Source organism: Tenrec ecaudatus, chromosome 4 (genome assembly GCF_050624435.1).
Source record: "Tenrec ecaudatus isolate mTenEca1 chromosome 4, mTenEca1.hap1, whole genome shotgun sequence".
Classification (NCBI taxonomy): Eukaryota; Metazoa; Chordata; class Mammalia; order Afrosoricida; family Tenrecidae; genus Tenrec; species Tenrec ecaudatus.
The window spans coordinates 112,117,749-112,124,642 of NC_134533.1; positions in this window are offsets into that span (position 1 = coordinate 112,117,749).

Genomic DNA, 6,894 nt, shown 5'->3' on the forward strand with positions numbered 1-6,894 from the left:
AACTCTGAGCATCCTGTTTGCAAAGGGCTGAGGTGGGGGGCAGTGCCAGCCTAAAACTCATCTGCAGAGTCCCCGTATAGATTAGGCCTCCATTGAATCCTTTCTCTTTATTATGATTATTTTATTTATTTACTTTTAATTCAATATATTTATCATACCATTCCATCGTTCAATCACGTTCAGGAGAATTGGACCATTGCTACCATAATCAGTTTCCAAATATTCTTTTTTCAAACCAAGGATGTTGATAATCTTGCCCTCAGGCAGAGTGCCTTGCAAAGTGGATTACCTCCACCCATCCCACAGCAGCCTTGGTAGGGGCTTATTGGGGTTGTCCTTGAAGAAGGTCATTGTACTGGGTACAGTACAGGGGGTCTCAAATAGTCATGACTCATCCCTCTCTGTCTGTCCCCGACTACCTTGGTCATAAGGCTCTGGACCAATCTTTTTTTAAAAAAAATTATTAATCATTTTATTGGGGTGGGCTCTTAACACATCTTTTAACAATCCATCATTCAATTGTATTCAGCACACTTGTACATGTTGCCATCAACATTTCCCAAACATTTTCTTTCTACTTGAGCCCTTGGTATCAGCTCCTCTAACCCCCCCAACCCTCATGAATCCTTGATCAATTATATATTATTTTTTGTTAATTTCATGTGTTTTACACTGTCCATTGTCTCCCTTCACCTACATTTCTGTTATTTCCCCCCCTGTGGGTGGGCTATGTATCCAACCTTGAGATGGGTTCCCTCTTTCGTCCACTTCCCCTTACCCCCCCCTCATGATATCGCTTCTCCCACTCCTGTTCTGAGGGTTTTATCTGCCCTGAATTTCATGTGTCAAAAGCTCTTATTTGTACCAATGTGTGTACTCCGGTCTAGCCAGATTTGTAAGGTAGGACTGGGTCATAGTAGTAGCGGGGGAGGAAGCATTCAGGAACTAGAGGAATGATGTGTGTTTCATCAGTGCTATACTGCACCCTGGTTGAATTGTCCCTTCCTGGTAACCCGTGTGTGTGTGTGTGTGTGTGTGTGTGTGTGTGTGTGTGAGCGTGCATGCGCCTGTGCTTTGGGTCTCTACTCCAACCCTGCTCTTTCACATTGATATGATCATTTGTTTTGGATCTTTTGATACCTGATGCCTAACTCTCGCCGACACCTCATGATCATGCAGGCTGTGTGTGTCTTCCATGTGGGTTTATTTGCTTCTTCCCTGCTAGATGGCTGCTTGTTTAACTTCAAGCCTTTAAGACCCCAGATGCTATATTTGGGAACCATCAGCTTTCTTCACCTCATTTGCTTATGCACCCATTTGTCTTCAGCAATTGTGTTAGAAAGGTGAGTGTCAAAGAGTGACAGGTTATTAGAACAATGTGTTCTTGTGTTAAGGGAAGCCTTGAGTAGAGGCCCAAAGTCCATCTGCTATCATAATACTGAACATATAAATATATTTACATTGGCCTCTATATCTTTCATTATAAATTAATATATTTACATATATACACACACATATATATATAAACACATACACCTTTATAAATAACTTTAGCCTCCTACTTCTTTCCTCTATTTCCTTTCATCTTCTTGTCCCTCTATCCTGCTCACCCTCCATTTGACTCTCAGTATTCCTCTTGGATACGTTGTACTTGATCAACCCCCACCAGGCAGTCCACCCCCTCCTTGTCCTGGACCTACCTTCTAGACCCTTCTCTCTAACATGATGTAAGAATCCTAATCATGGCCCTGTGACTGCTTCTGTGGTCCCGCCTGGAACTGTGCTGCACTGATCTGCCACCGATCATGACTTTGTGACATTCCTCTGGGCCATGCCTGTGTGACAAGTGCTCTGACTGTAAACCCTTGACACTGTTGTGACTTCGGATGATGTGTCTGCATCTCTGTGTCCTCTCATCTCCTCTCTCTGAAAACCCTTAAGAACGTTCTCCTCAAATTGTATTTGGGACCGGAGTCTCTCTTGTCTCCCAAAACACTCTAAAGAGAAATCTGACTCTGCAGGCTGAGGAGCGGGTGGGATGGGTCCTGCTTTCTGCTGCCAGAACTCCAGTCCGAGGCAGCTGGAGCTCAGAGACCCTCAGCTTAAACACTCACTTACTTTTACAATGTAATATCAGGGCCAGCAGAGCACAGCTTGGCAAGGGGGGGGGGGCGCTGGTCTGACTCTGAGGCTCAACTACACACAGGGATGCCTCATCAGCAATACTGGCTATCTACTCTCCCCAATCATCAGCCAATGACTCAGAGATGGCCTGGTGGCAACTGGCCGGTGTCCTGGCTTTGATGTGGCCCAAGAGCCCCATGCATGCTAGCCTCAGTGAATAAAGCCCCAGACATGTATCAAACTCCACACCCTTCAATTTCCTCAAGGGTTAAATGGGGCAATAGTTCCATAGAGGAATTGTGGGAACCCCATATTCCCCGTCTGGGACAAAAGCCCACGAAGTCATGTAGCTAGGCGTGGAGTTGAGCACAATGCCAGCCCTCCCTGGGCCCCCACACATCATATTCTGAGTGGGTGACAGCTGCACCCAGGTCCTGATCTTTCTCGTCCCCATGCCAGACATGGGCAGGACAAGGGGCATCAGGCATTTCCCATGGGCAGAAAAATGTCCACACAACCGTTGCTGTGCATTGACCCTGGCTTGTGGGGACCCTGTGCACGGTGTCGGAGTAGAATTCCTACCCAAACCAAACTCTGCTGTGGAGTCAGTGCTGACTCACAGTGAGCCCCGATGCCTTTCTGAGACTGCGATTGTTGACTGGAGGAGAAAGCTTGGTTTTTCTCTCGGTGCTGCTGGTGGTTTTGAACTGCCAGTCATGTAGATCACAGCCAACAGGGTTCCTAATGACAGACCTTTCTTCCCATCCTGGCCCTGCCTGGGTCTCTCTCCTCTGCACTTCCCCTACCTGGGTGCCAGTCCTCACTGGGAAAACCATGTTCTGGGCAGAGAGCCACATCACCAGCCCTGCGCTCAGAAACCGGGGCACTCCACCCCATGTGCCTCTCATTTCCTTGGAGACACAGAGAGTTAAACCGTGGACAGCGAACTGAGAGGGCAGTGGTTCAAGCCCACCAGCCGCCCCTCTGGAGAGTGAGGAGGCAGGCTGCCTTTGTAAAGAGCCACAGCCGCAGAGGCGCACGGCAGCTCTGCACTGTCCTGCAGGGTCACTATGGACCAGACTCAGCTAACTGGAAGTGGGTTCTCATTCACCCAAGAGCAAGTCCCACTGAAGCTTCAGAAAGAAGCAGGTCCTCACCCCCCTACCAGCAGAGGCATGAGAGCAAATCTTTGGTCTGCCCTAGGGCAACCACTGTCCTGTCCTTCCAGGTTCTGTCCACCAGGTGGTAGCAAAGTATAGACGTTCTATGGCAGGGACTCCATGAAATGATTCTATTGCTTCCTCCCCAGCACTGTCCCCCCAAAAGGTCCCCATCTCTCTTCAGGGGCCTCTGCACTCCCCTCGCTTCAAGGAGACTCCTTTTCCTAGGCCAGCACTAAGGATGAGGTCTCAGAGTGTTGGGTACACTGCTGTGCATTACACACCTCCTCCATCCACACACCTGAGGTGATGCCCATCATGAACCTGAGCAAGAATGGTGTTCCAGGCACCGTGCTCAGTCCCACCCTCAGTTGCTCCGGCTTACCCCTCTTCTCATGCCGAGGAGGTCCGGATGTCCAGCGATGGTGGAAGAAGGCCTTGAAAGACTGGCTTTTCCACCATTCCACACTTCCAAGGCGGGGACCTCAGTTTTTAGCACACTGGCTCCTGCAAGTTTCTCACTGGTCTTCGGGCAAGAAGGGTGAGTGTGAGGTGCTGATGCCCACCACCAGCTGCCCTGTGGGTGAAAGACGAGACTTTCTAATCTGGTCAAGATTTTCTGTCTCAGAAACCCACAGTGGCGGTTCCACTCTGTCCCACAGGGTTGCCATGCATCGGAATTGATTCGATGGTTGTGCATTTGGTTTGGGGTGAGTGTATTAGTGGCCTGCTGCTGCGGTGACATAAAGTGCCCACTAAGACACAGACTCACGATATTACAGTCCTCGAAAGGAGCCCAGGTGGGTACAGTGGATTAGGTGTCAGGCTGCTCACCCAAGGGTCAGCTGTTCAAATCCTCGGGCACTCTTTGGAAGAACATGAGGCTGTCTGCTCCCATCAAGACGTGCCTGTGGAGCGGGTCTGCTCTGTCCTCACGGCTGCCGTGAGCAGGGATGGAGTCCGCAGCAGTGGGGTGAGCTTAGTGTTAGTATAATGTCGGAGGTCAGAACGTCCATAAAGCATTAACTGAGCTGCGCTTCTCCCGGTGCCTCTGGGTGAGATCTGTTCCTGACCTTTTTCTGCTTCCAGAGGCTGCCTGCATTCCTTGGCTCATGGACTCCTCATCTTCAAATCTCTCCCCTCTGCTTTGACTCCGCTCTCCCTCAGACTCTCTCCTCTCTCTTTTTCCTTATAAAGACTTGGAGGGGGGGGTATATGCATTGGGTCCCAAGGTAACCCAGGCTACTCCCCTATCTCAAGTCCCCACACTTAGTCACATATGCAGAGCCTCCTTTGCCCTGTAAAGTGACAGTCACCGCTGATGGGGACCAGGATGTGGGCATTCCCGGGGGCGGCGGGGCACGCATGACGCCGGTCACACTGTGAAACCTTGGGCAAATGGCTCAGCTTCTCTGTGGCTCAGTTTCCTCACCTACAGAATCAATACAGCAATAACTGAAACACGATGAAACACACGCTCCAGCCCGTTGCCTTTCAGTTGGTTCCGATTCATGGTGACTCCGTATGTCACAGTGAATTATTCCACAGCGTTCCTTTAAACTGTTCCTTGGACCTCGGGTGACCATTTACAGAGCAGATCGTCAATTTTAGCATCAGCTCACACCCGTTCTGTTTCGATCCATCCTGGGCAAGCCTGCCCATGCCCCATCCCTCACCCCACCTCCACCCTATACTCCCTGGTTCCGCAGGGTGCCCTTGACTTTGATCTTTGTGGCAGAACGCCAGGTCTTTCTTCTGTGGATCCACTGGGGAGGTCTGAACCACCTCCAGGTCAGCAATCACACATCCCCGAGCCGATTGTACTAGCGGGGAGCTCTCCTGCCTTTTGGGATTGCCGTGAGAGTTTACAGAGCGGATGTACGTGCAGGGCAAGCTCGGGGGTAGCGGCAGTGTTCTTATTGTTCCCATGTATAATTCTGGACACCTCCTGGCCAGGCTGCTGCACGGCACAGCACAGGGGAGGATGGCATGGGCCTCAGAGACCCATTTCATCAGCACTGTATGAGGGGATAATGCTTTCCCTTAGGCAGTGTGCAGTGTACGGGCATTTTCAGTGTTGAATATTGAGTAACTCTCTAACCTTGGGAGAGGGCGACATAAAAGCAGAACCCTGCAGGCAATGAGTCCAGGGACTCGCAGTTGCCCCAGGCTTTCCTAGGCCAGGTGGCAGGAGACCAAGGATCTGACAGAGAAGACCTCTGTCATCCTCTCCCTCTGTCCATCCACCCCCCCCCCCAACCTCACCGGCCCCAGCTCTGCCTGACTTTCTGCGTACAGGCAGAGGCATTTAAACGGCAGGTCGCGGCTGGCATGGGGTTGCGTTCTCTTTCTCTCTGTGTGCCAGAGCCAGGCTCCAGTCCAGGCCGAAGCACTTCAGGTGAAGCCACCACCCACCTGTCAGGTTCCTCGGCTCTCACTGTACCCTCGAAACTAAGACTAGGAAGAAAGGCCTGGCAGCAGATCTGCTCTGAAATCAGTCAGGGAAACTGGATTGCAGCGGTCTCATCTGAAACTGATTGGGGGGAGGGCGCAGGACTGGGCAGCATTTCATTCCACAGCGCATGGGGTGGCTGTGAGTCGGGGGCCGGCTCGTTGGTAACACCTCCAAAGGCTTCTGGGGACAAGTGACATTGAAGCCAGAGTGGGCATGGAATTGACTCCCTCAGGGGCTTTCAACGGAGACAGCTCTCCCCTCTCCTGAGCCGTTGAGAGACAGGGGGATGGATGGGATGGGAGACCTTTCTTAGCTCAAGGTCCAAGAAATCCTGCATTTCCAGCAAGGTGACACTCCATCAGGGGCCAGGCTCCCACCTTTGCTTTTGTCCACATTCCTCCCAGACCTCCCTCCTTCCCCCACCAAGCTTTCATTTTTCTGGGGTTTCATCCATGAGACCCAAACCCATCTGCCATTGAGGGTGTGCCCAATGAGTATTTCCCATATGCCTTTGCTGCTATTGTTGTTAGGTGCTCTGCAGTCCAGTTGGGCTCACAGGGCCTTCACAAGACAGAGGTTCCCCCCTCCCCCTCCCCCCTCCCTCGTCCCGCTTCCCCCCCCACACACACACATACATAAACTGAAGCCCTGCACTCTGATCTGGGAGGAGCTCCTCCTTCCTGGCCAGAGGCCTGCTGGCAGAGGGTGGGTGGGCCTGCGGAGGGAATGAAGCTGGGCTGGCAGGGCAAGGAGGGCAGCGTGAGGATTCCGAGTCTTCCTCTGCTTGGGGGAGACTCGGTGGCCTCCTGGTGGTGCGCTGGCCTGTTCCATGGAAGGTTGGCAATTCGAAACCACCAGCTGTTCCCAGGGAGAAAGAGGAGGCTACGCGTGGAAGGACAAGACCCTGCCCCGCCCTTCACCATCCTCACAGACTGGCGCTATGCCCGACACCATTGTTGCAGTCATGATCTCCATCCATCTCTCTGGGGGCCTTCCTTATTTTCACTGCCCCGCCGCTTTACCAGGCAGATGGAAGTCCTTCTCCAGGGCCTGGTCTCCCCTGACAACCCATCCAAAGTCTGTGAGACGAAGTCTCGCCATCCTTGCCTATGGCTCAAAGGAGGCAGCTGTCCGGTAAAGCGCTCCAAGGTGAGC